This window comes from Globicephala melas, chromosome 2 (assembly GCF_963455315.2).
Source record: "Globicephala melas chromosome 2, mGloMel1.2, whole genome shotgun sequence".
In the NCBI taxonomy this organism is placed as follows: Eukaryota; Metazoa; Chordata; class Mammalia; order Artiodactyla; family Delphinidae; genus Globicephala; species Globicephala melas.
The window spans coordinates 7318097-7334422 of NC_083315.2; the positions used below are offsets into that span (position 1 = coordinate 7318097).

Genomic DNA, 16326 nt, shown 5'->3' on the forward strand with positions numbered 1-16326 from the left:
TTAAAGCACAGGAATCATTAGCACTTCAAACGTATGGCAATTCTCTAGGCAGAGTTAATAAGCAAGCTTTCTCTGGCAAGATTTAACATTAACTGCATTTTGGACTTTAGGTGCAAGCCCAGAGTGGACTGAGCAGTCCTCCCTTTGCAGCCAAGATGGGACAGCAGCAGAAAAACCATTAATGCTGAAATTTTTAGATATAGCATATATGTATACACACACCTCTCTCTATATACATGTATATATATATGTGTGTGTGTGCGTAATAGTGCTGTAATTTTTACATGGAACATGCATTTATCTAGATTTATGTTGCAATAAAATCATTAACCACTAAGTCCAGAGGAAATAGCCTGCAGTGAGTTAAATATCTTGTCCAAAGTCACAAAGCTAGTTGGTAACAGAGCCAAGATTTAGATCCCTTCTGCCCTAGCCTAGTCTTTTTTCTATAATTCCATGGACTTACTTTATTGCATTGCTTGAAAGGCAGGTAAGTATATATAAATGGCATTCAACTAGTTATTACCAATTCAAGCATTTTAAGGGATACTTCCTGCTAGAACTGTATCTGGAATGTAGAGCAAGAAGAAAAAGAAGTTGAAGCAAAATGTAGAGTGTTCTCAGTGAATTGGCCACTTGTTTTCTGTGCTAGTTACTCGAATCAGGAAGCATATAGGAATTATCTTTATTATGCTTACGTGCAGAGATTGTTTACTCATTAATATTTACTATTAAGACATCTTAATATTTTTGACAGGATGAGCGTCTGAGTGTTTTTTCCCCTCCCTTTGCTTTTAGAGATTTTAGTTTTAATGTACAGGAAGACAGTCAGGAAATCCTCTTTTTCTGGTTTTGGATTTATGTAAAGAAAAAGACGTAAAACTCAGATCTTTGCATCATGCCCTAGTTGTTTATGTGACTAACAGCTGTTTCTTTTGACTCTTAGGCGATATTTAGTTGCAGATATTCATCACCATTATATTATAGAGTCCCTTTGATTTTAAAATTATGAATAACAAAGAGCAAGTGTTTTGTGAAAAAGGAAATCAAACATTTGAGGCAACTCATATATTAAAGGTTTTGAAATGACAACTCTCCTGAATTTTAAACTGTCTAGAAATGGCATAGTGTTCAGTTACACTATGAAGCACGGCTCTGTTGTGGAGTTTGCCAAATGCTTTGTAGCAGATAACTAACTATTAAAGGGGAGTGTGTTCATTTTTCTTAGTGGTACCATTAGCATATTTAATGAAGTGATTCCATTCCTGCGCTCACAAATGCTCATGCAAAGAGGCTATTTTAAAATAACAGCTCATGGGGCTTCCCTGGTGGCGCAGTGGTTGAGAGTCCGCCTGCCGATGCAGGGGACTACGGGTTCGTGCCCCGGACCGGGAAGATCCCACATGCCGCGGAGCGGCTGGGCCCGTGAGCCATGGCCGCTGAGCCTGCGCGTCCGGAGCCTGTGCTCCGCAGCGGGAGAGGCCACAACAGTGAGAGGCCCGCGTACCGCAAAAAAAAATAATAAATAAATAAATAAATAAATAAATAAATAAATAAATAAAATAACAGCTCATGATCTTGCTTATAGCACATGCTTTTTGATTTGAGTCTGTCATTTTGATCCTTTCTAAGTACTACTAATTTTAAAAGGTACATATACGCTGTATTTGCTTGGCAAGCCATACATCTTTTCACAAAACACTTCCACAAATGAGTTCTATAAGTCTCTTCATTGAAAAGCATTATCTTCATGGTTATAGAATATTGCATTAGTGTGATGCAACAATGGTGCAAAGCAGTTAAGCAAAATCAAGGAAACACTTATGTGCATATTATTATGCTGTTTAAGTGATAAAATTAGTGTGCCGTATTCTTAACTTTGTTTTCTTTTCCTAGTTTTTCAGTAGTCAGGTCATCACAGTTTAATGAAGACTTACGACCCCTTGAGCTGTGTGGGAGCTAGCTTATTAACCTAACTGGGATTCCTTCTTAGGCCTGGCTTCTTCTGGTTTACCTAAGTAGCTGAGGAGCTTGTATGTGATACCTCCCCAAGGCCTCCATCTTCTGCCCGCCCTCACATCTGTAAGTTTTATACTAAAGAACATCTGTCCATCTGCCTATCAGTCCATCTATTTATATTCTGGATTGTATGGGCAGAATTCTGTCCCCTGGTATACACATACCTTCTCCCAGTCACTCAGTTATACACCAATCTAGGTACTGCTGGGAAGGGATTTTGCAACTCAAAGGAAGGTCTCAAATCAGTTGACCTTAAGATTGGGAGATGATCTGGGTGGGCCTGACCTAATCACATGAGCACTCTAAACCTGAGTCTAGAGGCAGAGATGGATGTGGGTGGAGATGAAGGGGGGCAGAGATTAGAAGCACCAAAGGATTTGCTGGGTGCTTGCTCACTAGATGATGGAAAAGGCCTCCTTAGTAAGGTATGTGGGCAGCTTTTAAGAGCTGAGAGTGCCTCCCAGTTCAGCCAAAGAAAGATGGGAACCTCAGTCCTACAACCACAAGGAACTGAATTCTGCCAACAGGACCTTGAGCTCCAGATGAAGTGAGCCATGAGTCCTGCCAACATCTTGATTTCTGCTTTGTGGGACCTTGGGTCAAGAATCCATCCAGGTCGTGCCTGACTAAAGCTGTGATGAGCTAATATATGTGGGCTAATTCTGTGGTAATTAGTTATGCAGCAACAGATAACTAATACACTGATTTAGAACCTGGTCAACCTTAGCTTCTTTAGCGTCCTAAAGCCTTTGTCCTTTCCTCCCCGCCTCTCATTCTTATATGAAACCAGAAGCAAAAAAGCAGAAATCACATACATACTTTAATCTCTCTGTTCAGGACGTGAGACCAGTAGCAATTTATTGAATCTGTTGTGGGTTTTATGTTTAATTGCAAAGGGTTTTGGCTGGTTTATAATCAGGATTTCCCTGAGACGACTGCTATCACCTGTCACAGCTACCCTCCATGCTGGAGTTCCTTAACTCTGATGCAGGGGAAGATTATTTGCAAACATGGCTACAACAACTCCTCCAATCGTACATAGCATCCTTGCACTCAGGTCCCTTTGAAATATGACCACCGCTTTGCCATCAAGGGGTGGAGCCCCCAAACCTTGGATATGGGCTAGGTCTGTGATATTTTCGAATGACAGAATGTAGCAGAGGTTAGACCTCGAGAGGCCTGATGGCTTCCTCTTTCACCCTCTTGGACCAGCTGCCCCGGGAGGAAGTCACCGTGAGCCTGCACCTGAGGGACCCAAGCAGACAGCTCCTGTCAACATCTGGACTTTGAGGCCACTCAGGACAAGCTGTTCCCTAGCCAACCTCCCAGTGACAGCCAAACGCATGGTAGAGCCAAACAGAACAGAAAGCAGAGCAAAAACAAGGTATCCCAGCTGAGCCTCATTCAAATTGCCAACCCACAGCACTGTGAGCAAATCATTCATTCTTATGTTAAGCCACTATGTTTTGATGTGATGTGTTAGGCATTAATAGATAGCTGATACAGATATTAAAGAACATGACTTTAAAAATATGAATTGAAAATTAAGATTTTATTTCGTTTTGAATGGATTATTCAAATGGTCTTTTTGAACGGATTATTCAAATGGTCACGGACACAGTGCAAAATTTAAGATACAGAACAGTATACATATAAAAATAAATTTCCCTCCTCTAGGGCAATGTTAAGCCTTTCTCATCCGTTTGGAGTTCTGCAGGATGATGGTTCGGGCATAAAGCAACTCTTTCAAGATTGTGTATAAGGAAAATGACCAAGTGGGAGATAAAGGACAACATATCTCATTCCAAGTTGATTTGCTTTGTTCCACTTTATGTCCCCACATGTTCATCTCTGCTTTCCTCACTTTTTCTTAGGAATGAATTTAAAAGACCCCCTATGTCAAAGCAAGAGGATGAGGTTAAAGTTGAGTATATGGGTGGTCTTGCGGGTGAGTGTTATAAGGTGGAAAATTATTATGTATGTTTTGCCGTAAAGTACGATTAGAGAATCTAACACCAGTGACTGGTTAAAGGACTCAAAAGCCACTCAGGGGAGAATTTTCTTTGTTTTGTATGTGGAGAAAGTGAGCAAAGGGCCTCTATATACCTGGTGAAGTGTGTCAGCCCAATAGTAGAAACCCAAGGAGGTACCACGGGCTCACCTGACCTTCCTGGGATTCTGTCCACATCCAGAATATGGAATCTACAGGATATCAGATTCAGGCTGAGAGTTAGGTGTCACCTGACATACTCCTGGGAGGTCTAGCTGTGCCCTGAAAATCCAGGCTTATTTATTGGACAAACATCTATCATGCCTCTACTGTGGTCCAGGCACTGTTGATAGAGGCTGTGGATACAAGTATAAATATCACTCTGGTCCATAATCTTTAAGTTCTTATTTCCAGAGTCCACCCACAGTGACTCCAGGGGCCCCAAGCCAAATTGGATACTTGATCCTGCCTGGATTAAAATCCCCCTAAGATTCTCAGGAATGTGAAATACGAGCCCCAAACAGTAGACTTAATGAATGGGTGTTGGCATCCTGTCTTTTAATAAAGCTTTGATTCAAGAAGTTCAAAGTAAATATTTGACGTACTTTTTTGTTTTTGGTTTAAAAGAAATAATGGTTCCTGATACAAAGGTAAGGCCAAGGCTGAGATCCTTGGGCATTAATACCTCAGTCTATGGAATAAGCTGTTTCTCACCAGGGCAGGGAAAAGGCTGTGTGGTCACTTATCACGTCTAGACACTCTGTCCACTGCCCTGGCATCATAGTAGTTTGTCCAGGTTGCTTTGAGGGGGGGTACATTATAGGCTCACTAGTGGGTCCATGCTTTTCTAGTGTTAAGAGTCTAGAATCTAATGCATTAGTCTGCTGAGCTGCCATAACAGTGGCTTAAACAACAGTCATTTATCTTCTCACAGTTTTGGAGGATGGAAGTCCAAGATCAAGGTGTCAGCAGTGTTGGTTTCTGGTGAGGCCTCTTCCTGGCTTGCAGATGACTACCTTCTAGCTGTGTCTTCACATGGCCTCCTTGTGTGCACAGAGAGACAGATCTCTGGTATCTCTGCCTCTTCTTATGAGGTCACCAGTCCTACTGGATTAGGTCCCCAACCTCATGACCTCATTTAACCTTAATCACCTCCCTAGAGGCCCCATCTCCAAATACAGTCACATTGGGGGGTTAGGGTTTCAACACATGAATTTGGGGAAGACACAATTCAGTCCCTAACATTTCTTATTTGCCAGATACTGGGTTAGGCAGGAGGATGTAAAGATATGTGTATCTATCAAGTATAAACTCTGCTCAAGGAGAGCACTTTTTTTTTTTTTTTTGCGGTACGCGGGCCTCTCACTGTTGTGGCCTCTCCCATTGTGGAGCACAGGCTCCGGACGCGCAGGCTCAGTGGCCATGGCTCACGGGCCCAGCCGCTCTGCGGCATGTGGGATCTTCCCGGACCGGGGCACGAACCCGTGTCCCTTGCATCGGCAGGCGGACTCTCAACCACTGCGCCACCAGGGAAGCCCCAAGAGCACATATTTATAATACAGTGCACTAGTTATAAGGCCGTGCTAGGTATGGGAAGGGCAGAAAAGGTCCATTCAGTTTGAGCAGGTCAGCAAGTCTTCTCAGAGCAACTTGGATCTCAGACAGGAGAGAAGCTCTTGGGGGTAGGGGGGGTATGAAGGTGTGCTGGGTAGAGGGGAGGCATAGAAAAGCCTAACAGGTGACAGATTCTTTCATCCAGTCCTCATAGTCACAAAACAGGGCCGTTTAGCAAATACAACACTCTGGCTGAGTGGCACCATGGGTGTTTGTTTGGGGGATACAGCAAGAGCCTAGGGAAGTCATCAAGGTGATATCAAGAGGTACGCTGTGCTACGGGGTACCGTACGAAGGAGCTTGAACTTGGCCATGTGGTAGGGATTGGGCATCCCTTAAAGGGTTTTGAGAGCAGATGTGCAAGTGGAATGTTCACTGGGGAAGCAGTTTGGAGGAAAAGCATATGTGAGATTGGGGTCTGGGGACAGCTGGGGGGCTACCGCCACAGTGTGTTGACAGACCCCAAAGGCCAGCTGGGGCAGAGCCAGTGGGATGGGGACTGGAAGGGCTATCAAGCCGTCACACAGAACGTGCAGGACTTGGAATTGTCTCCCCTGTGGGGAGTGAGGGCAAAATCTAGGCTGGATCCCAGGTTCTGGTTTAGTGACTGGTGTATCCATTGTGAAGAACAGAACCAACATAACCCAAGAATGGGAGGGAAGTAAGACTTGCGGGAAACACCGTGGATAAAGTTCACACAGGTCAATTTCTTGGGCTGGGAAGGAGCCCATCTCTCTAAATCCTCTGGCAGGTGACCCCACCCCTCAGTGGGCTTCAAGGCCTAGGGATGACCAGGCTCTTGAAGTACTGTGACTTTACAACATTTTTGGAGTAATTGGTTTACCAAAATCCATAATTGATATGACTTTTCTGTGTGATTGTGACCCAAGCTGTTTCAGTCAGAAAAGCTTCCCAGTAAATAAGCCCTTATTCATCTGTTGCCAAGAAAATTCAAAAGCTTTTGCTCTAAAATCCATTACCTGCTGTCTTTATTGTTTGTTACTCTGAAACATATCTCCCATTTTTTTACCTGCTGTGATTCACGTAGATTGTAATCTAAGAGTCTCGGGGTTGGGCAGAGAAGCGATTTGCTGTAAGGGAGCTGAGAAAAACGAAAATCCGAGAGGGAAAAAAACAAACCCTTTTCTCCTTCGCATAAGTTTTTTTTTTTTTTTTGCGCGGTACGCGGACCTCTCACTGTTGCGGCCTCTCCCGTCGCGGAGCACAAGCTCCGAACGCGCAGGCTCAGCGGCCATGGCCCACGGGCCCATGTGCTCCGCGGCATGTAGGGTCTTCGCGGACCGGGGCACGAACCCGCGTTCTCCGCATCGGCAGGCGGACTCTCAACCACTGCGCCACCAGGAAACCCCCTTCGCATAAGTTTAAATCTCCAATTACCCTTTGAAGAGCGAGGGCGAGGGGGAGGAGTCTGAGCAAATTCCCAGGTCACTGGGTTTCAGGCTCTGGCTGGACAGTACATCTGATTCCGTGTCCCTCTGAGTTTTCTTCGGTGACGTGTTGGCAGAATTTCAATTGGGACAGTCTCTCTGAATGTCACAGGAGTGGAGTGGCGATGGAGGCCAGACACCCACCAACCAACCAGTCCCGAATACTTGCGGTCGTGTGTGTGTGTGTGTGTGTGTGTGTGTGTGAGAGAGAGAGAGAGAGAGAGACAGACAGACAGACAGACAGACAGACAGACACAGAGAGAGATCTTTGATTGTGGGCCTCGCAAACGGGCGCCTGTCACCTTTAATTTCCCATTTCTCTCTCTCTCATCCGGTGACACTCAGTTTTTTTCTTCCAATATTCCCTCTGCTTTGAGAGATTCCGAAGCCAACTAAACTAAAACCACAGAACGAAAACCTCCAGGAATCAAACTGACAGACTTTTTCCCGGCGCAGTCCCCGCGGGCCGCGGTCCGGAGCGCCGAGCTGCAGCCAGCGCGACGGGGCGTGTCCGGGGCGTGGCCTCAGCAGCCTAGCTCCGCCCAGCCTCGCCGCTTAATTCGGACGCGCGGGGCCGCGGGGTGTGAAAGAGCTTCTCTGCGCTGGACTGGCCGTGCCGCCGCCGCCGTCGCCGCCGCCGCCGCCGCCGTCGGAGCCGCAGTCGGAGCCGCCGCCCGCGCCGCCTCCCGGACGCCCTGAGCCGCCGGGCCGCTGGGCGCCGCCGCGGCCGCCCGGAGCGAGCGCCGCGGAGGGAGCCGCGCGCCTTTGTGCGCGCGCCGAGGTGGGTTCGCCTACCGCACTTACTTTGCACACAAAGACTGGGAGCGCGGGGGAGGCGGGGTGCCCGCCGGGGCCACTGCGCGGCCGGCCGGTCAGCCGCCCGGCTCCGACCCTTGACGCGAGGGTACCCCGGGCGGGAAGGGCCGCCGGGCTTCCCCTCCCCGTGGCTGGCGCTGGGCGGGGGTCCCTGCGTGCGCTGGAGGACGGCGCGCCGGGCGGTGGGCGTGCGGGGAGCCCGGGCCACCCCGCACCGTGCCGGGGACGAGCCCGGGGTGCGGGGTCGGGGCGTGGCAGGGGTCGCGCGCGGGGGTACCCGAGGCTCGGGAGTGCAGGGGATGGGGGGGTGGGCGCCGCGAGGGAGGCGAGCCTGAGCGGCCGCTCCGCTCGGCTTATTGTTGCTTCCTCGGCCCTGAAAATGGAGAGACCCTGCCTGGAGCGGGGATGCGCTGCCCACCGGGTGCGCCGCGCGCGGCCAGATGCCGAGCCCTGGGCGCCCGGCTCGCCCCCTGCAGCCCCGGCCGCCGCGGAGCCTCCTCCTCCTGGGCAAACAGAGGAGGGGCCGTGGGGGCTTTGCGCCGCTGGTTTAAAGGTGACCGGGGCACCGTTTCCAAACAGTCTGCAAGTAACTTTTCTATTTTTGCCTCTTCTCCGCTCCCGCTACTCCAGTGAACCCAGTATGTTGGGTGGCGTCTGCCCCCAAGGAGTCCTAAAATTTTGGTTCTCTTAACTTCTCCTCAAGCATCTTCAGGTCCCTCGGGGATGGCGTGGATGCGTCTGGCCAAGTTTTGACTTGCTGTGTAGGGGATGGTAACAGTCCCTCTGAAATGCGAAGCGGAATCCCGCAGAGGATAAATGCGGTATCTTTTTCTCTGCAGCAAGATACCATACCTTTCTTTCCTTGAAAAGACTTGACTTAATGACAGTAGCGCAAAGTTATTTAATGAAAATGAGTTTGATATTCAAGATAAATACAGAAAACCGGAATGCGGCCTGTTAGACTTTATATTTTTAACTTGAGGATTTCTTGCTAACAGGTACTTAGTTTCCCCGCCGGCCATGTGCCCTCTCCATCACTTTGGAGATTTTAGCTGTCCAAGTTGCTTTAAGTTGAAATAGTATCTGGAGGGCCTGTATAGAGAAGATTTCTTAGTGCTAGTCTTTTCCAGTTTAAAACTTTTAAGTATAAAATTACATATATTTATTAAAAAATTGAAAAGAAATAGAGGGGAAAAAAAAGTCACTCATGTACCAAACCACCCAAACATACCCGGAGGATAAAGGCATCTTTGCTTCATTTATGGCTTGGCAGCCATGGTGTGGAAATGCATGTGTGTGAATGAATAAATCAGGGAGTTACTGATTATTAATCTTTACCACTCTTATCAGTCTAAAACACAATCTCTAATAACCGTAGTCTACAGCAGTGTTTTGCCAACAAGTCGTTTGAAGTGTATTTCCTCATAGCCTTGCAGATAACCACCTATACAGAAGGGGGAGGGAAGAGAAAAAACAATGCAAGTTCCACTTAATAGGGAAGAACGGACAGATAGAAGCGTTTAATGTACTATATTCTTTGGATTTCAGGAGTAGTTTCAGATTGGCTTTTTTTTTAATAAAAGTAAACCTTTTGGCTTTTAACATATTCAAAAAAAAATTGTGTTCTGAGATCCATGAGAAATATGTGATGGAAAGGAACTCTTTGTAGAACAAGGAATAGCCATGGTTTTGTAGCTGGTGACTTGCTTGCTTCTAAAAGACCTTGCGCCACGTGCCTGTGTTCTGTGAAAAAACAAAAACAAAAAACACATTGTTCCACCCCAGATTTAGCCACTGAATGCTTTTGTCATTACATACTTTTATTTTCCACTTGTAAAATGTTCCGACATTTAATTTCTCCAATATGCAAAGTTAAAAAGAGGTTTTGGAGACAACTGTTAGAAGTACTAGATTGATCACTAGGATGATGCAATACTTTTTGAAATCAGAAGAATTTGCAAGGAGGAAGTTGTGGTTATGTACTGTCAGGTGCAATCTTTGTTCCTGTTTCTAACGTGGGGCTCCTTAATCTGTGAGTGTGCTTGGACGGGTTATGGTGCAGTACAGTCAGCCCTCCGTATCCCCAAGTTTCACATCCCCACATTCAAACAACCAAGGATCGAATCCGCAGGTGCCAAACCAACGGACACAGAGGGCCGACTGTATTCATTTTACTGCACCATTTTATATCAGGGACTTGAGCATCTGCGGATTTAGGTATCCTCGGGGGTCCTGGAACCAATACCCTGTGGATATGGAGGGTCAACGGCAGTGACCTGTGAGTGACTGTGTAAAGTGTGTAATCTGCTGTAATAATGGCACCTCTCTCCAACCATAAGTCAAAAGAAACTAAAATAGGGGCCATCAGAATCTCTCAATCTCATTTTTCAACCCTGCTATGACCTTGAACAGTCTGAGCAGCACAGCCAAGCTGGACGTGAGGTTAGAGTTGAGCTGTTTTGCTCTTAAAAGTTCTGCTGCCTCGCAGGGTGGAGAGAAAAGTTTGGGAGTGGTCCAGGGTTACAGACTCGTATGGCTCTTTGTGATGGCCAGACACCTGTCCCTGTTGCCTGGAGATTCCATTCATGGGATGTTTAGAAGCAGACTTGGTTTGTGCTTGAGAGAAGTGCTCTGAGAGATCCGGGTCCTGAACTGTAAGTGGTAGGATGGATGCTGTCCACCCTCCCTCCCTCCCTCCCTCTCTCGCTTCCTTCCTGTTACTTTTTTTTTTTAACATCTTTATTTGAGTATAATTGCTTTACAATGGTGTGTTAGTTTCTGCTGTATCACAGAGTGAATCAGCTATATGCATACATATATCCCCATATCCCCTCCCTCTTGCATCTCCCTCCCACCTTCCCTATCCCACCCCTCTAGGTGGTCACAAAGCACCGAGCTGATCTCCCTGTGCTATGCGGCTGCTTCCCACTAGCTATTTAATGCCACATGTAAAGGTGGAAAAGACTTTTAAAGATTTTTTGGGGGGAGTGGTTAAGGCATGGAAAACTTTTCTCCAAAAAGAGGGGACATAGTAGGTTAGTAATATAGCTTCATATTCTTAATGCCCCATCTGCCCCTTCCCTCCAGAATTCTCTATGCAAATGTTTGGAGAAAAGGGGCCAGGAGGTTTGGTTGGGTGAGGTCTAGATTTTAGGCATTTTTAGAAGTCCCCGGATATCTTGAGATATTGACTTGTCAGCCTTCTTTAAGTCTGGAGAAAGTAGCTGTGAGCACTGACCCGTTTTTGCATCTCACTTTGGGCTCATGTCATGTAGGGAAAGCTCTGTGCAGCTAAGGAGTCCGTGTGCGCAGCCCCGGGCCACTTAGTGCTGGGATGACCTGATGATGAGACTTCCCTGCGTTTTTTTTGTGTAATTTCCTTGTTTAAGCTTGGCCTTGTTTTGCTTTTCCTTTGTGAAGCAGACCAGTTTCTCCCCTTTTCCTTCTTGTGCAAGAGGTGCTGGGCCCCATCCGTCTGAACTTTAAACTTTTCCTTACACTCAGTACCTAGGGAGCTCCGCTGAAAAGGAGTCGATGCTTTCCACCGCATCCGATGCTGCTGATTGCTAGACCCCATCAGTAAAAGAAAGAAAATGATTGGCCAGCTGCCACTTAGTCCTGGTAAATCGTCGAGTGGTTATTTTTGAGGCTGCTGGGGGAAGCTTTGTTTTCTATTCATTCCTTCATTGAACAGACATTTCCTTATTGCTTCCCGTGTGCCCGCACTGCCCTTGCATCGGGCATACCGCAGTTGACAAGTCCCAGGGGGTCCCTGTCCACATGGCAGGGCAGGGGAGGAAGATATTTAAAGAATTGCATGAGTTACACAGACATTGTCTGATGACCGTGATATTAAGAGCTGTGAAGGGAAGGTAGCACTTTGTGAATTAAGGCATCTCAGCAAGAATGATGGAAATCCCACCTAAGGCTGCGGGACTGGGTTTCTGACTCTAAGGTGAAGGGTAGGGGGAGAGGCGTGAAGGGTAGGGCGAGAGGCGTGGAGGGCACCGAGTGTGATTTGCCCGGGGCTGATCAGTTTAAGAGCAAGGTGTAGGGGCTTGGCGGAAGAGATTTGCAGGACTGTTCGGTTGTGTTTAGAATTCGGCTGAGGGGTTGGGACGCTTTCTAGGGCAGAATTGAGGAGGGACTGGGAAATTGTAGTCTTGTTTGCGTGTTCTTGCTGAAGGTAAACCTGCCAGCCGGTGGCCCTGGGAAGCCAGCTGTGGTGGGGACATGGCGCGCCCACCCCAGGTTCTGTTACAAATGAAAAGGTAAGAGGGGGCTGTGGGGAAATCGTGGGAAGACTTATTTAAGAATGTTTTCCAGACTCAGGTGAACTGTAGGAAGGAAAATGGAGAGCAATGTAGAAAAAGGAAGGACTGCTGCTTTAACACAAGGTGGATTCTTTAGCAGTTCCATCCTTCCAAGGATCTCATTTAAGGCCAAGCAGCTGGTCAGAGCAGTTGTAAAGCAGTAGCTGTGGTCTGTGTTGTGTGTGCCTGGGGAGAGGTGGGAGGGACGCGTACTTTGGTGACAGTAATTGTCCCTACCCACCGCATAGTCTTAGAGTTTTGTGGTGTGAAGAAAAGCTCCCTCCACCCTTAGAGCCATGAAACAATGTGATTCTGGGCTGTCCTCAGTGCTATTCCTGGTCATGCTACTGAATTATAAATCCTTAGCAGTTGTTACACGGAGAAATCTTAAATGGGGAATTGCAGAGCCTAGGCAGAAGATAGAAAAAGTGCAGGTAGACCAGCTGTCCGCATCCTGGTGGGTGGTAGGTGCGCGTTGTCTGGAGGATTTTTCTCGCCTCGTTCTCTGTTCTCCTTTCTGTCGTCAATGCCAAGTGTGTGATAGTGGAGCCTCTGTGGCCCTGTTCAGTGCCAGCCCTGGGCGGAAGAGGTGGGGTTGGGGAACGGGGCGTGTTAACGAATGTGCCATACAGTTTGGAGCTTTGAAACCAGGTGTGTCTGAGCTAGTACCAGGCCCCGGCTTTGTGACCCCCACAAGTTACAGAGCCCCCGGGGGCTTTAGTGCTCTTGTTTGTGAGATGAACTTTGTAAGATCTACCTCCGAGGGCCTGAAGCCCCAAACACGTGGTCCCTGAGCGTGGCCGGCCAGAGGCGTTTAGGCTTTTGCTTTGTCGCCCACAGATTTTTGGTAACAGTGATGATGCCAAGATGCCGATGAGGGACATTGGTGCGGGGTGGCAGAGGACGAGGGGCTTCTCCCTTCTCTCCTTATCTGACCTTTCAGGATGCCTTCACGCCTTCAGGAGGGTTTTAGAGATCCTGGCTTTGCTATCAGAAATGGCATGTTTCATTCTATTCTTGGACACAGGTTCTGGCACCCTTCATAAAGCGACGTAACCAAGTGTCCGGGAGAGAGGCCGTGATCCTGTGGTGTCAGCTTTTCTGTGTCGTTATTAGTATATATGTAACACAGCGCACTCTGTGAGCGTTCAGATTAAAACTCACGTTTTATCCAGGTTTTTGAGGCATCTGGGCCTGATCCATGCTCATGAGTTTACAAAACCATGCAGTGCTCTTACAAACTCCCACTGTATAAATAATCAGAAGTTGTTTCTGGATGTCTAATGGAGAGGTACGAAAATTCCCCTGTGCTGGAGGAGGTTAAGAGTGTCATTGTGAATATGGATATATAGAAGGACTTTCTTTAGAATGTTCTTTTCCCTTACAACTTAATGTCATTTAAAATAGATAAAGCGGGACTTCCCTGGTGGTGTGGTGGTTAAGAATCCGCCTGCCAATGCAGGGCACACGGTTCGAGCCCTGGTCCGGGAAGATCCCACATGCCATGGAGCAACTAAGCCCGTGTGCCACAACTACTGAGCCCACGAGTCACAACTACTGAGCCTGCCCTCTAGAGCCCGAGAGTCACAAATACTGAGCCCACATGCTGCAACTACTGAAGCCTGCGTGCCTGGAGCCCATGCTCTGCAACGAGAAGCCACTGCAATGAGAAGTCCATGCAATGCAGCGAAGAGTAGCCCCCTGCTCGCTGCAACTAGAGAAAGCCCGCATGTAGCAACGAAGACCCAATGCAGCCAAAAAAATAAAAAATAAATAAATTTAAAAAGTAAATAAATAGGGGCTTCCCTGGTGGCGCAGTGGTTGGGAGTCCGCCTGCCGATGCAGGGGACACGGGTTCGTGCCCCGGTCTGGGAAGATCCCACATGCCGCGGAGCGGCTGGGCTCGTGAGCCATGGCTGCTGAGCCTGCGCATCCGGAGCCTGTGCTCCGCAACGGGAGAGGCCACAGCAGTGAGAGGCCCGCGTACTGAAAAAAAAAAAAAAAAAGTAAATTAATAAAATAAAACAGATAAAGCTGTGGTCAGGGTTCTTTGTCTTCCTTTCCTTTTTTCACGGATGCCCAGAGTAGTGTAGTGTGTTGGAAAGAGGGAGGCCTAGTGTTCTAAAATGTTCGGAATCCTGGGCCCAGGGTCACCATTAATTAGTACGCATGTGGTTTTCGAGCAGGTCATTTATTTCTCTTTCTCTACTTTCTCATTTATGAAATGCAGATAATCACCCTTGCCTACCTCTTAGAGTGGTCTTAGGGTGAGTTGGAAGCCTGCCTTTGTTTTACCTGGCGGAACGCTTGGGACCATCAGTTGTCGTTCCTGGGACTGCCATAGGGTTCAATAGCGTGCCAGCCACCCCTTCTAGGATCAGGTGACTCTTGCCGGGTGAGAGGAGGCAGGGCACAGGATGGTCAGGGGGACTGGCCGCAGTGTCCTTCGCGTTCCTGCTGGGGGCGGGCAGGGAGCATCGGTTATTCTGTGCTCGTGGAACGTGGCACCGTGGACGTGTACTAGACTGTCAGACTAAGAGTGCAACCTGGCTTAGGCAGGTAACCTCGTAGGGCTTCCATATTCTGATCTGTGAACTGTAATTATAATAAATATTTTTATTATTACCAACTAACAGTTCTTGGGCACTTCCTATGTGGCAGGTGTTGTGCTGAGTGCTTCGTGAGAGTTCTTTATTCCTTCAGCAAGTATTTAACGTGTTTTTCTCTATGCCAGACCCTGTGCCAGACTCTGGGGCACGTGGGTAGGAGTGTCAAAATCCTGCTTGCGTGGAGCTTGTCTTCTAGTGGGAAGACAGAGTGTAAAGGAGAACGTAGATGATGTGATTCCAGGCAGCGTCACTGCTGTGGAGGAAATGAGGTGGAGGGGTTGGAGTCCGGCAGGGGCAGAGGTGGGGTTTTTAGTAGGGCGAGGCCCCTCTGAGGAGAACTTGAGCTCTGAATGAGGGAAGGGGTGAGCCTCACCCCCGTCCGTCTGTGCAGAGGCAAGGGCGGATAACGGCCCAGGGGCCAGAGGTGCTCATCAGGTGGGGCCTGCGGGCTGTAGGAGACCAGGGGAGGGTCCTGAGCAGGAGATGGTGGAGATCAGCCTTGTGTGTGTAAATACCCACCTGCAGCTGTAACTGCAGAGGCCAGAGTGGAGGCAGGCGGACCCGTGGGAGGCTTCTGTGAGTCCCCGAGGACTGGGGTGGAGCTGGTGAGAAGTGGGTGGATGGATACCTGAAATATTCTGAGGATGGAACCCTCAGGACTTGGTCATGGATTGGGGCAGATATGGGAAAGGGGAGAAGTCATGAGTGATACCTCTGTGTTTAGCCTCAACCCCTGGGTGAAGGGGGCACCGTTTATTGATCTGGGAAACTTGGGGGAGGATTATAGATGTGCTCCAACAGCTCTGACAGGAATACTGTTAGGGTTGCCATTTCACAGATGTGGAACCTGAGGATTAGAGAAGTAACAAGTTTGCTGTAGGACTAAGCCGGGTCAGGATTAGGATCCAGGGCTGGTCCTGGCCCGAGCCTAGCGTCCTCAGCTGTTTGGCTGTGCTCTGCAGAATATGTGAGTTTGCTGTCAGAATAGATTGGTGAGAAAGGACTTGTGCAGGCACTGTGAAAGCACATCTTTTTTTCCCTCAGTACAGCTTATTGAGGTATCAGTTATGTACCGTGCAATTCACCCATTACAAGCATACAGTTCCATGATTTTTAGTCAGTTTGTACTGTTGAGCACCATCACCCCAGTCCAGTTTTAGACTCTGTAGTCAATTCCTCTTTCCATCCCCAGTTTCAGGCAGACACTGATCTTCTGTGTCTAAGGTTATGCCTTTTCTAGAAATTTCCTACACAGAGAATCATACAATATGTGGCCTTTTGTGTCCAGTTTTGTTCATTTAACAGAGTGTTTCTGAGGTCCATTCATTGTGGCACACCGTGTCTGCTCTTAAGGAACATTTTTTGCCTTGGCCAGAAAGAGGTACTCTGTGCTGATGAGAATGATTTCCAGGGAGATGGGCCTTCAGATGATGAAACATAATGATGGCTAGCATTTCCTGAGCATTTCCGATTATGCCAGGTGTGGTTTCATTCATTATCTTCTGTGGTCTTCCAAG

General features: G+C 47.9%; 1 protein-coding gene across 2 annotated transcripts in view; it reads left to right on the forward strand.

Moving 5' to 3' along the window:
- The window catches only part of FAM107B (family with sequence similarity 107 member B), a 219831-nt gene that overhangs the window by 125998 nt on the left and 77507 nt on the right, over positions 1-16326 (forward strand). The window contains exon 1 of one of the 2 annotated variants that reach the window (XM_030832445.3): positions 7716-7852. The exons of the other annotated variant lie outside the window; for it this stretch is intronic. The gene's annotated coding sequence lies outside the window, so the exon portion shown is untranslated. Of the gene's footprint in view, positions 1-7715; positions 7853-16326 lie in introns of those variants that run through there. 2 annotated transcript variants of the gene reach the window in all.